This window comes from Rhinopithecus roxellana, chromosome 4 (genome assembly GCF_007565055.1).
Source record: "Rhinopithecus roxellana isolate Shanxi Qingling chromosome 4, ASM756505v1, whole genome shotgun sequence".
In the NCBI taxonomy this organism is placed as follows: domain Eukaryota; kingdom Metazoa; phylum Chordata; class Mammalia; order Primates; family Cercopithecidae; genus Rhinopithecus; species Rhinopithecus roxellana.
The window spans coordinates 39,779,014-39,797,770 of NC_044552.1; the positions used below are offsets into that span (position 1 = coordinate 39,779,014).

The window sequence follows — 18,757 nt, forward strand, 5'->3', positions numbered from 1 at the left end:
TTACATATGGTATACATATTTCAGTATATCACCTAATACCTCATGAATGTATTATGATTTGTCAATTAAAATTATACAGAGATATGTTTGGAAAAGGTATTATTTTCTGGGAATAGAATCTAGTTTCATAGTATTTTCCTTTTATGTTCTTAAAGATGTTGGCCGGGCGTGGTGGCTCACACCTGTAATTCCAGGACTTTGGGAGGCTGAGGCGGGCAGATCACGAGGTCAGGAGATCCAGACCATCTTGGCTAACACGGTGAAACCCCGTCTCTACTAAAAATACAAAAAATTAGCTGGGCATGGTGGTGGGCGCCTATAGTCCCAGCTACTCGAGAGGCTGAGGCAGGAGAATGAAGTGGAACCTGGGAGGCAGAGCTTGCAGTGAGCCGAGATCGCGTCGCTGCACTCCAGCCTGAGCGACAGAGTGAGACTCCGTGTGGGGAAAAAAAAAAAAAGATGTTGCTCGTCTGTCTCCTCATTTGCATTGTTTCTAGTGAAATAACTGCTGACATGTTTATTATTATTTTTTTCACTTTCTGTTTTTTTTTTTTTTCTCTCCTTCTATGGTTTTCAACAAATACATGTTTTTTTCATTCACAATTATAGAGTGAACTTGAGCAAAAATCTATAGAGAGGGCTTTTGACTATTGGTTGTAAATTTTTAGAAACAGTTGTTTGCTCTTTGTTTTATTAGGTCAAAGGCTACTAATTTCCTCAGAGTATTCTTATATTGAAGAATGTCATAAACAATTTTATTTGTGATCTTGGCTGAACCATGGGGCCCAGATAGGTGATCGAGCATTATTCTGGATGATTTGTGAGGATATTTCTTGGATAATATTAACACATAAATAGCTAGACTGAGTAAAGTAGATTGATGCCTATAATATGGGTGGGGTTCATCCAATTCATTGAAGATGTAAATTAAACAAAACACTGACCTTCCTCGAGGAAGATGGAACTCTGCAGCAGACAGCGCTGGGATTTGAACTGCAGCATCAGTCAACTGACCCACAAACAGCTGGTTGGTTCGTGTACAGCATTTGCAAGATGAATGGACAACATCCTGTTTGGAGGTTTACCACTTCATCAAAGAAGATAAAAACAGAACAGTTCTTGTGGACTGAATTGCATAGTGTTTTCTTAGCAGTGGTGGAAGAACTGAACAATGATAAAGCTCCTATGTTTTGGTTTTTACTGACTAACAGACAGTGACTAATGGCTTGGTCATATAATTAATCAGGAGAGCAATGGGAAAGTTGCCTATGAAAAAATCCCTGTATGAGACAGTCTTATGGAAATCACTATGGTAATTTGAGAGGCTCACTAATGTAAGACACGTGGATCGCTGATGTAGAGTGAATGCTGTTCTTGACTGAATCTCACATCAATATGTGATCCCCAGCATTACAGGTGGGACATGGAGGGAGGGGATTGGATCATGAGTGCAATTTCTCATGAATGGTTTACCACCATCCCCTCAGTGCTGTTCAGTGCCGCTCAGAATAACTCCCTTCCAGGTTTGGAAGGTGATTGCAGTCAACAAGCATTTACCTCCAAGGGTTTGCGAGGTGCACGTGTAATTCCAGCTGTGAGAGTGGTTGAGGCAGAAGGATAGCTTGAGTCCACAGAGTAGATTTTAGCTTGAGCAACATTTGATCCTAGCCAAGGAAACATATCAAGACCACATCTAAAAAAAAAATAAATCCACATGTTTGCTTGTGGATTTAATTCTACTTAATTCACCTGGGTCCATGAATTAAGTAGACACTAGGGGCTGTAACAATGCAGAGAGAGGTGGAATCAAGACATAGTCCTCTTGCATTCCCCACTTCACAGGCACAAAATACCCATAAGAAGTGTTTTCTTTAACAACAACAGAAACAGACAGCATATGGCTACATGGCAGATTATCTTATGGGAAGGCCTTGAAAATACATAGGTGGCAAGTTAGACTGATACCAGTAGCCCCAAAAGGCAGCAAATGGGTCTTGGCAAGAATAGATACTTACCATAGAGTGGAACTTGTTCAACTGGTGGTAGGTGTGTTACCAAACTGAATGGGGTCCACTCACCTGGTGCAGTAAAGGCAAACATCCACACCGAGATTTTGTTGTGGGAGAAAGGAGGGCATTTATATGTAGGGCGCCAAGCAAGGAGAATCAGGCAACTCACACTTAAGACCCAACCTCCTTGATGGGTTACAAGCAAGGGTTTTTAAAGGCAGGGCTAATTAGAAAAGCAGAGTTGCAGACATCATAAAACTGTGCATGGAAATTATACATTGGTTTGGCCTTAAAAGTCGGAATATCCTGATGAGGGAGCTTACAGGTCTTAGGTAGATTTAAAGATTCTCTGATTTATGATTGATAAGGAAGCAAAGCTTCCTTACATAGTTGGGGGCAGTAGAGAGGAATGTTCAGGCCTGGCCTGTGGGCTTGACTCTCTCCAGGCCTCTCAGGAAAAAATTTAGAACGAAGAACGGGGGTCAGAGTTCAGTCCTCAGTTTCCCCTTTTCTGAGGTCTCCCAGGCAGTGGATTTTTTAGGTACGATTTCATGTTTCTGTAAAACAACTTAGGGACATATATTAAGATGTTATTGTCAGTTTGTATAGAGATTCAAACATCTTGTGACTCTCACTTCCTTGGCTATTGTTTTAAGCTATCATTACCTTCTTACTTATAAAGTCACTCACTTACTTTTTCGGGCTGGCTGGGTGCCTGGAATTTCTCTTGAAGAAACTGAAGGTTTTCCTTTATTTCCATGTTGGGAGGCCCTGGTTGGCTTCTAAGAGAGGTCCCTCCTTTATCTCAGATGCACATGAACGGAGTGCTACAAAAGAACGTGAATGGGAGGTACAGCAACCATGTGGACCACCGAGTCACATCTCTTTACACCAGAAAATGCACTTGCTCAAAATGTCCAACAATGGTCAGAGTGATACCATCCTCAAAGGAAGAGGTCTGTAGAGAATTAAAATAGTCAACTGAAACATTGGGTGTGTAAAGCAAGAGTGAGGAAACAAGCACGAAGGGTGGGCTTACACACCTTCATGAGTGTGCTCACACACCTTCATAAGTGTGCTCACACTTGACATGAGAGTATCCTCTCTTTTCCTGGTGGATCAGGGGAAGGTGCTGGTGTGATCTACATATATTCCTTCCCATGGTGGGAGGACACTGGAATGATGACTGTAATTCACCTCAACTTGCTTTTCTCATCCCTGATGCAGTGGTCCCAGGACTAGGGATGCAAATAGAGTCCAGAAACAGGAATTATTCCTAAGCAAGAAACTGTAAATACATTTCATGTCCTTTATGTAATAATTCCTAAAGCCCTGGAGAAGTAGGTTGTGCCTTCACTGCACCTGGCAAAGTTGGGACTAACACTGAATGCAGCTGTACTGCCTGGAGTCAGATAACCACCCAGTTCTCTACCTGCATAACGCTACCCTCTATGAACTGGAATGGATGATGTGAGACAATTGCTAGAACAGTATTGGTCCCTGCAGTCCAAGCCAGCACAGCAGCAGAGCCTAGTGTTCCTTCTGAAATTGTAAATGTTTAGTATAAATGAAGAGAAGGAGAAATAGTAGCTGAGGGTAAATGAATGAATAAATGGGTTATGTAATGAGGAAAATCCAATGTTACATGAACCACTCGAAAGAGGTATAAGTAAGAGAGAGTATTGTCTCTTAGCTCGATTTCACCAGATGCCTGAAAGGGTGCAGCCATATGTTGCTGAGACTGTTCCTCTTTTTGGACTGCACTGGGATAATTGTTAATAACCAAAGAGGATTCTGGTAATGTACCAGGATCTTTTCACTGTTATGATTCTTCTGGTGTAGGAAATCTGTGATTGGCCAGGCACAGTGGCTCATGCTTGTAATTCCATCAGTTTGGGAGGCAATGGTAGGAACATCATTTAAGGTCAGGATTTGAGACCAACCTCTGCAAAATAGTGAGACCCATTCCAATAAAACATTTAAAAATTAGTTGGATATGGTGGTGTGCACCTGTAATGCTATCTACTCAGGAGGCCAAGACAGAAGGATCACTTGAGTCCAGGAATTTGAGGTTACAGTGAGCTATGATTGTGCCACTGCATTCTACCCTGGGCAACAGAACAAGAGATTAACACTAAAATAAAATAATAAATATTATAAAAAGAGATAATTTAATCAAAACCAGGGTGTGATCTGTGGTCCAATAAAAATATATGGTCTTTGTCCCTGTTTGCTTACAACTGGGTTCTAGAACATTTGCAATCTCCTCAGTGATAAACATGACTTCAGTATGACAATGAGATGACTATGGGGTGAGGGGCTCCTAGATAGCTTCAGAATGGGGGCTGGTTGCCAGAAACACGAAGCTGTGATTAGAGGATTGTAACTTTTAGCCCCATCCCTAAAGTCTGGGAAGGAAAGAGAGGCTCGAGGTTGAGTTCAGTCACACAATGGCCAGTGATTTAATTAATCTTGCCTACACAATGAAATTTCCATAGAAACCTCTAGAGATTGGGTTTCGGAGAGCTTCCCAATTGGTGAGCACATCCATGTGTCTACGTGCTGGGAGGGTGGTGAACTCCATCTTTATGGGGACAGAGGCTCCTGTGCTCAGAGCCCTTCCAGACCCCACCCTGCGCACCTCTTCATCTGGCTGCTCATTTGTATTCTTTATAACTGCTATGGTTTGAATGTTTCCCCCAAAAAGCATCTGTTGGATATTTCTTCCCAAATGCAACATTTTTAAGAAATGGGACCTCTGAGAGGTGATTGGACCATCAGAGCTCTGCCTTTATTAATGAATTAAGGCTCATCATAAAAGGACCTGAGGCTGTCAGTTTGACCTCCTTTTCCCTCTACCTCTCACCCTCTCTTGCCCTTTTGTTTTCTACCAGATACAGTCCCTTGATCTGGGAATTCCCATCCTTGACACCATGAATGCAACAAATTTCTGTTTGTTATAAGTTATCCTGTCTCAAGTGTTCTGCTATAGTGGCATAATTTAAACCAGGGGTCCCTAACCCCTGGGCTGCGGACTGGTACAAGTTTCTGGCCTGGTAGGAACCAGATCGCACAGCAGGAGGTGATCGATGGGCGAGAGAGCATGAGCATGACCACCGGAGTTCCGCCTCCTGTCAGATCAGTGGCGGAATTAGATTCTCATAGAAACACGAACCCTATTGTGAGCTCTGCATGCGAGAGATCTAGGTTGCATGCTCCTTATGAAACGCTAATGCCTGATCATCTGAGGTGCAACAGTTTCATCCAAAACCATTTCCCTCTGCCTTCCGCCACCTCCACTCGTCCATGGAAAAACTGTCTTCCATGAAACCGGTCTCGGGTGCCAAAAAGGTGGGGATTTAAGCTATAAAAATAAAAAAACTGCAATACTGAGTGTGAAAGGAAAGTAAAATTTCAGGACTCCAAATTCACTATACCAAAGGAAAAAGTTAAGTTTGGAGACTGAATGATGGAAAAACTGCCTTTCTTTTGTTCCTAAACAAATAACTGCGAAGATAGAAGACCCCGTATCTTCCCAGTTGGCCTCCCTCAGAAACTGCTCACAAGATAATTCCTTCTGGGCCCCAACATCTTTACTCTAAAACGGAGTTTTGTTGAATTTCCCCCTGACAATGTAAATTAACAGCTTATCTTCACAGGTACAGGACAAAGACAAGACTAGACATCATCCCTTCATCCACCCACCCGGTGACTTTTCTACCCAACGTTTACTTTATCTTATGGAAAATGCAGATGTACTGAGCACAAGATGAGTGCATAGTTGACTGTTTTTTGCCTCTCCTGGTTGCTCTTTCCCCTATAAATATTGGAGTCCTCAAAACCCTGTTAGGAAAAAGCATGGGCCACAGATGCTACAATGATTTGTGTCTCTGTTTCCAAGGTGCATCTTCACCTCAACAAAATAAACTTCCAAACTGACTGAGACCTGTCTCAGACGTTTTTTGGTTTACATGACTATAGCAACGTCCTAAGTTCTTTGAGTTAGTTTAAGAATTATCAGTCCTTGGGAGGTGAGAGACCCCTGACTTTGCAGCCATGATAGACAGAAGTGCAGGTAACCTGGCACCCAATACTTGTGACTTGCATCTGAAGTGAGGACAGACTTGTGGGACTGAGCCCTTAAACCTGTGGAGCCCGAGGTGAACTCCAGGTAGTTAGTGTCAGAATGGAGTCGAACTTTAGGACTCCCAGCTGCTGTTGGAGAATCAGAAATTTGGGTGGAGGAAAACCCCATCACTATCCCACAGAGAGAAACTTACAGTAAGAGTAAGCAAGCACACCTCTATCTTTTTGGTCCCAGAGGAAAAGATAAACCAAATGTAAGCATTTACTTCATGTCCCTAATCTATTAAACACAGGTTACTACCAGCTGTTCATTGTTCAGACGTGGAGTGGTCCTACCTCTAACCTAGAAATTAGGATTTTTTAGGCCTTTGAGGGTGTTATATAAAAACTAATAAATGTTAGAGATTTTCTCCCCAGAAATATTTCCACACACAAGAAAATATAGATATTAATATAAAACATTGGTGTGGACCCAGAACCTCTGAAGTCTTACAAACCTGGGTGTTTTAATCCTAGTAAGAGACAATGCTGGGGAAAGATGTTTGAATAACCATTTCATCATCATACAATGCCACTCCAATAATCTAGACTATAAACTGGGATAGACAAAAACTTGATGTAATAATCTATCCTCAAGGGAATGAGTGGAAATATGTTATTTATTAGCCTTGGTTCATTCAGCCACTCTGCATGCCTACCAGGTGCCAGGTAAAGTTCTCTTCCTGGATCACTGCTCCAATAATTAAAATTTGTCACTTTTTCCCACCCCTCACACTCCAGCACTTGAACCCTCTTACTACACCAGAATTCCACACTGTCAATGAACAGAGTCAAACTCGGTGATATATTTGAAGAGATTAATTCTGAGCCAAAAATGAGGGACCACAGCCCATGACACAGTCCTCAGGAGACCCTGAGAACATGTGTTCAAGGTGGTTGGGGCACATTGGTTTTATACATTTTAGGAACATATGAGACATCAATAAGCTATACATTATTTCGATCCAGAAAGTTGGGACAATTTGAAGCAAGCAAGAGTTGCGGGTAGTGCTTCTGGGTTATAAGTAGATTTTTAATTTTTCTGATTCGCAATTGGTTGAGTTACTATCAATAGAAAGGAACTTCTGGGTTATGATAAGAGGTTGTGGAGTCCAAAATTTTCTCATGCAGATGACGCCTCCAGGTGCCAGGCTTCAGAGAGAATAGATTGTAAATGTTTCTGATCAGATTGAAGGTCTGTGTTGCTGGCAAATGCTGGTCAGCTTTTCCTGAATTCCAAAAGGGAAGACGGCATAATGAGGCATGTTCAACACCTGCTTCCCATGGTGGCCTCAGCCAGTCTTTCAGGTTAACTTTTGAGCACCCTGGCTGAGGGTGTCAATTGAGATGGTTAGGAGAGGGTGGCTTTGATGTTTATTTTTGGTTTACAACATGCAAAATGTTGAGAGAAGACAGACACCACCTCCCTCCTTGGAAGAGGACAACACTCCAGTCACCCCTGCAGTTGATCATGGACATGAGTCTTAAGCTCCACCAGTCCGATGACCACCTGCTGAAGAGGTTTCATTGTCCTAGGTAAATACTAAGGGTGTGTCATCTCACACCAAGAAGATTAAGGACACTGACACACAAGGAGTGAGTTTAGGAGCAAAGCGTTTACTAGGCAAAAGAAAGACAAAGGGGAACAGCTCTCTTCTTGTGAGAGAGAGGGGCACCCAAAAGGGAATTCTGGCCTGGAATGGGAGTGCATCAGATTTTACAGGCAGGTTTGAGGAGATGGTGTCTGATTTATGAAGGGCCCACAGGTTGTTGGACCAGGTGTGATATTTCCATAGTGCAAGTGGAAGGCTGTTCACCCCACCCTCATCCTATTATGCAAATAAGCTTGCCACTTGGCGAGCGCCATGTTGTCTGCTCCTTACTGTAAGGAAGGAGCCTGGCAAAGAGAAGGGAAGATGGAGTCACCATTGTGAACATGCCCAGTCCCAGGTGTCCGATTCCTATTCGCACAGCTGCCAGCATTCACCCGTGCAAGCTTCCAGCTTACTTGTCTGTATCTGAAGCTTGATATTACAGGCTGCACCTTGTTAGAAAAGAAAATAATTTGGAGCCTGCTTTTCATTAAAAGCCTTCCGTACCCTCACTACCTGTCTAAATAATTTCTTCGTATCTCCTATATCACTGCCAGCCTCTGAGCCAGAATGAGATGACAGAGAGGCTGGGACTGTGCAGAAAACATTTTAGTAAAGATGGCTGAGTGACAGTAGTGATGTCCAATTTCCAGGTGCAGCAGTGACATCTGTCCTGGCCTCAGGGTCCAGTGTCCAGCACCAGGCTGTCAGAGGTGTGAGCAGTGGCTTCTGTGCTCAGCAGTAGGGGCAGTTGTTCCTAGGAGGGACCTGATCCAGGGTGGGCTGTGGATTCTGTTCCTGGATGTGTAGGTTCCAGCCTGCTTCTGTGGCCTTCCCCACAATAAAACTAGTCCCCAATACCAGATATACGACTTTATGTGTACATTACAGAAATTTGGTTTCCATGGTTTGCTCCAAGAAGTGAGTGGGAAATGAGTCTGTGGGCGGGTGTCAGAGAGCAGCATTCACAGGTGTTCCTTGTGGGAGAGCCACATCCTGAACTGTCTACCTGGCGTTTACCCCATGGTGGAGAGAACAACAGGGAATGTCACATCTCATAACTGATGATACACATCCTCCTTTTCCTTTCTGTGAGAAAAATCCTCTTTTAAACAGGGTTTGAAAACCCACCCCACCCACCCACCCTGGGCACTCTCTGATCTCAGTGGTTCCCAATCTGGCTGAGCAACAGGATTGCTGGCGGGAGCTTAGAAAATACTCAGGTCACTCCCCAGAACCCCTGTCTCAAAGTATTATGCACAAGACCAAGGAATCGTTTATAGAACAAGCCCTAGAGGTGAGGCTGATGCTCAGACATGTGGGATCCCAGTGTTCTTGATACTCCAAGTGTAAGCTGGAGAACAGTAACATAAACTCCAGCCTTGTCATAAATACAGAATCTGTAGCTCGACTCCAGACTTCCTGGATCTCAGCACCACGTCCGGGTGATCCCTGTACACATGGAAGTTCCTTGTCTAAGTGTCCTCTAGACTTGGGGTCAGAACTGTGCAGTCTGCTCTGGATGTGGTCTGATCACATCCCTTACAACTGGAGATCCAGGGTTCAGTCCTTGCCCTCATTCTTTTCCACAGTCAATCACTCCCTTGGTGCCCACCCCCGACCCTAGCACACTGCAGCTCACAACCAGGTTCTCTCTTCAGGAAAGAACAGTCCTTGATGATGGGTCCAATTTCACAGACAAACATAAGTCTAAATCAGACTCTGCTTTATAGATTTATGAGTTGGGATTGGATTCAGCACCAAGATCACTAGAACCAGGGCAGGGAGAGAGGGCAGGAGAGCGGAGCAGAACAGAAGCTCTAGAAGCAGGGCAGGAGGTGAATGGCTCTGAACATTTGTCACAGAATACACAGAGACCCCCATGCGCAGGGGCCGCCCTCGGTGATGTCTGAGCCTCTGTGGTCACAGCTCCCGCTGGACAAGTTTCCACTGAAGGGACAAGGACAGTGGAGCAGTGAAGGTGACCCAGCTGAGGACGGACCACATAAAGTCCACGAAGAACTGAACAGCAACCAGGCACAGGCCCAGTCCACACTGGGCTCCCCACTGCCTTCTCCACCCCCACCTGCAACAGACTCAACACAGCGAACATGTGGATTCTGGAAGGTTCTCAGGTCTTTATTTGCTCTCTCAAATTCTAGGGTTTACTTATTTTTAATTAATCCATCAACCTCTCATAGCAGATATTTGAGAAAACAAATTTATATTCAGATTCTTATTTTCAGTAGGGAAGTAAGAAGTTGCAGCTCAGTGCACATAAAGTTGAGACCGAGATGGAGACATCCAGCCCCACCTCTCTGGAACAGGAAAGATGACTGGGGAGGAAACACTGGTCAGCATGGGAACAGGGGTCACGGTGGACACAGAGGTGGGCTGTCCCTCCACCTCCTCACATTATGCTAACAGGGACCCAGACACATTCAGATGCCTTTGCAGAAAAAGATGCCAGAGTCTCCTGAAGTCACAAAAGGGAGGCGTGAAGAAATCCTGCATCTCAGTCCCACACAAGACAGTTGTCTCAGGCTACAGAAAACAAGTCATGAACAAAGTCAAGTCAGTCATGGTAACTGATGACACTCTGAACAGCCACCACACACTTGAAACGTCACAATCAAAGAATCTCCATTACCCAGGCCTTTCCCCTCTGCCCCCCCGCCCCCGACTCTAGACCCCAAGAATCTCACCTTTTCAAGCAGTGAGAGACACATCAGAGCCCTGGGCACTGTCGCTGGCTGGGGTAGAACAAAAACAGGAGCTGGTCAGAGCCCGCAGAAGATGTGGGACAGGAGGAATTACAGGGTGGGTGAGTTCCTCCACACTCCCACCCCCACCACTTACACGCAGCCTTAAAGTAGCTCCCTCCTTTGCCACCTGTGGGAAGAAAATGTCCTGTGAGGGGACTGGGAGGAAGCAGGGTCATGAGATCTTAGAGGAACCTCCTAGTCTTGGACCCAAAAGAAACTTCCAGAACTATGACTACAGACCCAGGGCAAGATCAGCAAACAGGAGGAAAGCAGGTGTGCGTCCTGAACCAACTGCCCTCCTAAGGTCTGTCCTTAGCAGGGACCTTCCCCTGACTCGTGAATGCTGGAATCAGGACCCCAACAGCACAACCATCAAGGTGATGCATCCGTCCTTCGTTGTCACATGAGCTGCACAAAAGAGTAAGTGCTGGCACACAGGGCCCCAGGCTGGGTTAGCCCCTGTTTGGATGATGCTTCCCAGGAATAAGGCAGGGAACACTTCTACCTGGGGTTTGAAACCCCCAGCAGGACAAGAAAACCCAGACCCCACCCCTCACCCCTTCCCTACCTGAGCTCTTCCTCCTCCACAGCTCCAGTGACCACAACTACTAGGACAGCCAGGCCAGCAACAATGCCCACGATGGGGATGGATTGGGAAGACGGCTCTGGGAAAGGAGGGGAAGATGAGGGGCCCTGACCTCGCTGAAGGGCTCCAGAAGGGCTCCTGCTTTCCCTGAGAAGATACATGACCCCTCATCCCCCTCCTTACCCCATCTCAGGGTGAGGGGCTCCGGCAGCCCCTCATGCTGCACATGGCACGTGTATCTCTGCTCTTCTCCAGAAGGCACCACCACAGCTCCCCACTTCTGGTAGGTTCCATCTCCTCCTGGCCTGGTCTCCACAAGCTCGGTGTCCTGAGTTTGGACCTCGCCATCCCGCTGCCAGGTCAGTGTGATCTCCGCAGGGTAGAAGCCCAGGGCCCAGCACCTCAGGGTGGCCTCATGGTCAGAGACGGGGTGGTGGGTCACGTGTGTCTTTGGGGGATCTGATGGGAAGAATCAGAAAATTCAGGCGCTTTGCATCTCTAATGGGACACCCCAGCAGCACCCATGTGACCACCCTGAGAATGAACAGGACACCTGGGGTGGGGAAGGGAGCACAGAAGCCAGACACCAGCCTGGACACAGGCATCTGGGATAATCTCCTATTCCTTGGAGAGTTCTAGACTCTGAGGGAGGAACAGGGACTTCTAGTCCTGACCTGAGTGGAGGCCAAGAGACTCAGAAAAGCTGGAATCAGACCTTCAAATACATTGAGTGTGAGGCAGAGAACAAGGCCTGAGAGAAAAATTCACGGTGCCCAAAGTTGCTGCAGGAGTCAAAGGGGACCTCTGATCAGTATTCTAGGGACTGTCTTCCCCTCCATGTCCTCAGAGACGTCATCCCTTAATTGTCCTAGAGAGCAGAGGGGGCCCTCAGAGGAAATCAGGGAAACTCATGCCATTCTCCATTCAAGGGAGGGCGACATTCTAGCGCTGATCCCATTTTCCTCTGCTCCTCATGGGAGGCCATCCCGGCCGATCTAGAGGTGATGGGGAAGGCTCCCCACTGCCCCTGGTACCCGAGCGCTGCAGTGTCTCCTTCCCGTTCTCCAGGTGTCTGCGGAGCCACTCCACGCACGTCCCCTCCAGGTGGGCTCTCCACTGCAGTGCCTCGCGGGCCGCCTCCCACTTGCGCTGGGTGATCTGAGCCGCCGTGTCTGCCGCGGTCCAGGAACGCAAGTCTCCGTTCAGGGCGATGTAATCCTTGCCGTCGTAGGCGAACTGGTGATACCCGCGGAGGAGGCGCCCGTCGGGCCCCAGGTCGCAGCCATACATCCACTGGAATGTGTGAGACCCTGGCCCCGCCCCCGCGGTCAGCCCCGCCCACCAAGCCCCGCCCCCGCCCCGACCAACCCCTGGGGACTTTGACCTCAACTGAAAATGAAACCGGGTAAAAGCGCCTGGGGCTTTCCCCGGTCGAGGGTCTGGGCGGGTTCCGCGGCCTCGGGGCGGATCTCGGACCCGGAGACTCGGGGAGACCCGGACCGTCCGTGGGGGGTGGGGAGGGGTCGTGACCTGCGCCCCTGGCCGGGGTCACTCACCGGCATCGCTCTGGTTGTAGTAGCCGCGCAGGGTCCGCAGGTTCACTCGGAAAGTCTGTGCGGCCTCCTTGGCGAGCCCTGTCTGCTCCTCCCAATACTCCGGCCCCTCCTGCTCCACCCACGGCGCCCGCGGCTCCATCCTCGGACTCGCGGCGTCGCTGTCGAACCACAGGAACTGCGTGTCGTCCACGTAGCCCACGGAGATGAAGCGGGCCTTCCTTCGACCGGGCCGGGATGTGCCGGCGCTGAAATACCTCAAGGAGTGCGAGCCTGGGGGCGAGGAGAGGCTGAGACCCGCCCGACCCTCCTCCCCGCGCGGCTCCCCGGGTCCTGCACCCCCGCCTGCGGTCCCCTCGCTCCTCCCGGCAGAGGCCATTTCCCTCCCGACCCCGCAACTCACCGGCCCAGGTCTCGGTCAGGGCCAGGGTCCCCGAGAGCAGCAGGAGGAGGGTTCGGGGCGCCATAACCGCATCTTGGCGTCTGAGGAGACTCTGAGCCCGGATGGTTGCATAGGGACTTTAGAACTGAGACCGCGGCGACGCTGACTTCTCTAGACATCCGACACCCAATAAGAGTGGGAACTGGGGACGCGTCACGAGTATCCTGGAAGAAGGACCCAACACATATTGGGAGAAGTGAAACTAGGGGAGTGGGGAATCCCTAACCCAGTGCCTCCCCAATGCAGATAAGGCCCGAGGCCCTGAGAGCCACGCCCAGGACCTGGGACTTCGTCCTGATCCCTCTTTTCCTATACCAAGCCTCTTTGACACCCTGTCTGCCTGAGTCCTGGACAAGGATCTGTCTGTGGAAACCAGGGAGAGACCCCCCAGGTTGCACCCAGCCCCTTCCCCTTCCCTACTCGTCCTGGAATCCCTGACACTGAAGTGGACTCCCTGCCTCCCACTCCATACCTCTCCCCTTGGACCTTTGTACAGGGAAACTGACCACGGGGAACTTGATGCCAGAGAGTGAGCTCGCCCTGGGAATGGAGGTGTAGAGACAGGGGTTTTCTCTCTAAACCTGGTGAAGTTTTGTCTGAAGGCACCACATAGAGATTCTCATAGAGACCAGTTTCCTTTTTGTTTATTAATACAGTAGGTAGCACAATGTTGGTAATCCCTGAATGATTAGATTCCAATTTGTAACAGACCTGTGTCAAAACAGCATTACAATTAAACCCTCAAAGCTCCTAAGTTTTACTTTCCCAGACTATGGATCTGTTAGTCTGAGTTGTTGCATTTAAAATTATCTTCATTCCCTAGCCCGAGTTTCCCTGCGTGAGTCCAGAACATCTCTTGAATACAAAGAAGCAGAGTTTGTTACTGTCTATTGCAACCGGGAGTCTGTAGTCATCACCTCAAAGTTGCGAGTGCTCCATGCAGTCCCAATGCTCTTCACGGACGCTCAAGCACTGCCTGTTTTCCTGAACTATGCACATCTAAGCAGTGTGCATATTTTATCTGGACACTAAATGAGTTTAGCAACTACTAAACTACTAATACTAAATGAGTTTAGCACATTGGTAGGCTACAAGATCAAAACACAAAAATTGAGTGTGCTTCTATAGGGTATCAATGCATTAATACAAATGTTATTTAAAAATCCAACTTACAACAGCATTAAAAAGAATGAAGTCAGAACAAAATTGAGGGCCCAGCAATACTCTTCACTTTTATGGTTAATTGGTTTTTGAAAACGGTGCTAATATAATTCAGTGGGAGAAGAAATTATCTTTTCGTCAAGTGGTGCTGAGACAACAGGCTATCCATATGCAAAAGAATAAAGCTGGATCCCTACTTCACACTACATATAAAAATTACCTCAAAGTGTATCAAAGACCTAAATGTGAGACTTAACACTAGAAAACTCTTAGAGGAAAACATAGGTATAAATCTTCATGACTTTGGATTAGGTAAAAATACCTGATCTTAAATGATACCAAAGGCACAAGCAAAAAGAGGAAATAAAAGATAAATCGAACATTATCAAAATTAAAAATGTGTGAGTCTAAGGACACCACCAAGAAAGTGAAAAGAAACTCATCGAATGGGAGAAAATTTTTGCAGATCTTACATCTGGCAAGGAAAGCACTTGTATTTAGAATATATAAAGAATGGTTGTAACTCAATATAATAATATTAGTAATAATAAGATAATAATACATAATACAATACATAAATACAATACAATAAATAAAATAATAATAAGACAAATAATATACAAGAGGCTCATAAGCACATAGAAACATGTTCAACATCATTAACCATCAGTGAAATGCACATCAACCCAAAAATGAGATACTATTTCCCACCCACTAGAATGGCCATAATTAAAAAGGTAATAGTGTTGATGAGAATTGGAGATACTAGAACACTCACACTTTGCTGGTGGGGATTTAAGAGACAGAGCCCCTTTAGAAAGCAGGCTATCAGTAGCTCAAATTGTTGAACATTAAGTTATTACATGAACCAGCAATCCCCTCCTATGTATACAGTATACCCAAGAGAAATGAAAACATAAGTTCACATAAAAACTTATATACCATGTTTGTAGCAGCATTATTCATCATAATCCAAATGAGAAGTACTAAAATGTTGCCAACTAATAAATGAATTGTGATATATCCATACAATGGAATATAATTAAGCAATGAAAAAGATGTTAAGTACTGATACAAGCTACGACTCATTCAAACTTTGAATACGTTCTGGTAAGTAAAAGAAGACAGACACAAACGGCCACATGTTGTATAATTTCATTACATAAAATGTTCAGACTAGGCAAATCTGTAGAGCTAAAACATAGGTTGGTAGTTTCTTAGGCCTGGGCTTTGCATATGAATTTTTCTGCAGGGCTGGGAGGAGATAAAAGGATCTGTAATTAATTGTGGTACTGGAGGCACAATTGTGAATATTCTAAAAACCACCGAATTGTATATTTTGAATGTGTGGATTTTATACTATTTAAGTTACATCACAAGTTGTCTGGAAAATGATTAAATTACATATAAAAATTACAGTCTTTGCAGTTCAACAAAAGCTACCAGATAAAAACACTCAATATGGTTTGCATGCAAGTGAAGAAAGTAAACATGCAGAGAGAAGGCTGATACAATAGTAATCACCTTAGTAAAGTGGGTTTGGATTTAGTGACAGGAGAGATTTAAAAATATATTTATGTATATTTTGATTGTTTCATTTCCTATTGTGAGCATGAATTATTTTTACACTAAAAATATAAAAATAAAATGTTACAAATCTTGAAAGCTCTGCAGTCGGCCGGGCGCGGTGGCTCAAGCCTGTAATCCCAGCACTTTGGGAGGCTGAGACGGGCGGATCACAAGGTCAGGAGATCGAGACCATCCTGGCTAACATGGTGAAACCGCGTCTCTACTAAAAAAAAAAAATACAAAAAACTAATCGGGCAAGGTGGCGGCCGCCTGTAGGCCCAGCTACTCGGGAGGCTGAGGCAGGAGAATGGCGTAAAAAACCCGGGAGGCGGAGCTTGCAGTGAGCTGAGATCCGGCCACTGCACTCCAGCCTGGGCGACAGAGCGAGACTCCGTCTCAAAAAAAAAAAAAAAAAAAAAAAGAAAGCTCTGCAGTCAAATAAACATAGTAACAAATGATAAAGAGCTGTCTGGAATGTCTTCCTAGAGAACTGGTTGAAGCACATGCATGTAAAAGGGAGGCAATGTATGTATGTATGTATGTATGTATGTATGTATGTATGTATTTGAGATGGAGTCTCACTCTGGGGCCCAGCTAATTTTTGTATATTTAGTAGAGACAGGGTTTCGCCGTGTTGGCCAGGCTCGTCTCAAAACTTCCGACCTCAAGTGATCTGCCTTTGAGGGCCTCCCAAAGTGCTGGGATACAGGCCTGAGCCACCAAGCCCGGCCACAACTTCTCTTTCAAAAGGATCTCTGACTGCTGCGCTGAGAACAGAATTGAGAGGCAAGGGACGAGGCAGGCAGAAGGGAAAACAGTAGGAAGCGAGTGCAGTATTCCAGGCTGGAGATGACGGTGACCTTGACTGGGGTGTGAGCAGGGGAAAGAGTGGGACGTCAGGGGATTCGGATGCATTTGAAGACGGACTGACAGCATTTGCCAATGGATTGTATCTGTGGTGTGAGAAAGATGAATCAAGTACACCGTAGTTGTAAAAAGAGCGAGTAGAAAGGTGGAGCTGCTGTCAGTGGAGATGAGGAGACTCTGGCAGGAGCATACTCAGGAGGAGGCATCACAGGCCCTCAGTGGAGGAGATGTCTACTAGGAATGCAGGTTGGGGAGCTGGGGTGGAATTTGAACAGACAACTCCAGAGTTTAGAGGAAAGCAGAAATAGAGCGGGCTGGAGAAATAGATTTAGGAGGTCGCACTATATTAATGGTACTTAAAACCTCAAGCATGGACGAAGCACCAAGGGAGTGGTTGACTATGGAAAAGAATGAGCACAAGGACTGATCCCTGGACCTCCAGTTCTAAGGGATCTGATCAGAGCACACCCAGAGCAGACTGCAGAGTTCTGACCCCACGTCTAGGGAACACTTAGACAAGGAACTCCCATATGCACAGGGATCATCTGGACGTGGTGCTGAGATCCAGGAACTCCAGAGTCAAACAAGAGATTCTGGATTTATGACAAGGCTGGAGCTCATGTTGCTGGTCTTCAGATCAAAAACACCAGGATCCCACATGTCTGAGCATCAGCCTTGCCTATAGGGCTTGTTATATAAGTGATTCCTTGGTCTTCTTCATAATACTCTGAGACTGGGGTTCTGGGGAGTGGCCTGAGTAGTTTCTAAGCTCCCACCAGCAATCCTGTTGCTCAGCCAGATTGGGAACCACTGAGATCAGAGATCAGAGAGTGCCCAGGGTGGGTGGGTGGGGTGGGTTTTCAAACCCTGTTTAAAAGAGGATTTTTCTCACAGAAAGAAAAGGGAGGATGTGTATCATCAGTTATGAGATGTGACTTTCCCTGTTGTTCTCTCCACCATGGGGTAGAGGCCAGGTAGACAGTTCAGGATGTGGCTCTCACACAGGGAACACCTGTGAATGCCGCCCTCTGACACCTGCCCACAGACTCATTTCCCACTCACTTCTTGGAGCAAACCATGGAAACCAAATTTCTCTAATTTACACATACAGTAGCATACATGGTATTGGGGGCTAATTTTATCATGGGGATGGCCACAGAAGCAGGCTGGAAACTACACATCCAGGAACAGAATCCACAGCCCACCCTGGATCAGGTCCCTCCTAGGAACAACTGCCCCTGCTGCTAAGCACAGACGCCACTGCTCACACCTCTGACACCCTGGTGCTGGACACTGGACCCTGAGGCCAGGAGAGATGTCACTGCTGTTCCTGGAAACTGAACATCACTACTGACACTCAGCTATTTTTGCCAAAATGTGTTCTGCACAGTCTCAGCCTCTCTGTGTCACCTCATTCTGGCTCAGAGGCTGGCAGTGATAGAGAAGTTAAGAAGAAATTATTTAGGCAGATAGTGAGGGTACGGAAGTCCTCAGTAAGGTTTTCCTTTTAATGAAATGCAGCCCCGAAGTCATTTTCTTTTCTAACAAAGAGCAGCCTGTAAAATTACTACATCTAATAAGAGAGACAGACTCCAGTATAATAATAGTGGAGACTTCAACATCCAACCCTCAGCATTAGACAGATCATCTACACAGAAATCAAGAGGAAACATTGGATTTAAACTTTAGACCTAATAAAGCTAACAGACATTTACAGAGCATTCTATGTAACACTACAGAATATACTACACTCTTTCCATAAACATGGAACATTTTCCGGGAGAGAGCCTATGTTAAGCCACAAAAAAGTCTCAACAAATTTTCAAAAGTTGAAACCATATCAAATATCTTCTCCAGTCACAATGGAATAAAACTAGAAATACACACCAAGAGAAACTTTGGCAACTAGACAAATACGTGGAAATTAAACAACATGCTCCTGAATAACCATTGAGTCAGTAGAGAAATTAAATTGGAAATCAGAAAGTTTCTTGAAGCAAATGAAAATGGAAACACAACATACCAAAACCTGTGGGATACAGTTAAACAGGGCTAAAAGGGACATTTATAGCAATAAATACCTACCTT

The 18,757-nt window shown here is 46.0% G+C and overlaps 1 pseudogene across 1 annotated transcript; it reads right to left on the minus strand.

Annotated features, from left to right (window-relative positions):
- Positions 1 to 9,887: 9,887 nt before the first annotated feature.
- Positions 9,888 to 13,178, minus strand: LOC115896825 (annotated as a pseudogene). The gene is made up of 8 exons (XR_004056711.1): positions 13,034 to 13,178; positions 12,634 to 12,903; positions 12,112 to 12,387; positions 11,261 to 11,536; positions 11,060 to 11,156; positions 10,586 to 10,618; positions 10,432 to 10,479; positions 9,888 to 10,270 (listed from the first exon to the last, which is right to left on the minus strand). The product of XR_004056711.1 is annotated as an HLA class I histocompatibility antigen, B-14 alpha chain-like (transcript).
- Between the last annotated feature and the right edge of the window lie 5,579 nt (positions 13,179 to 18,757).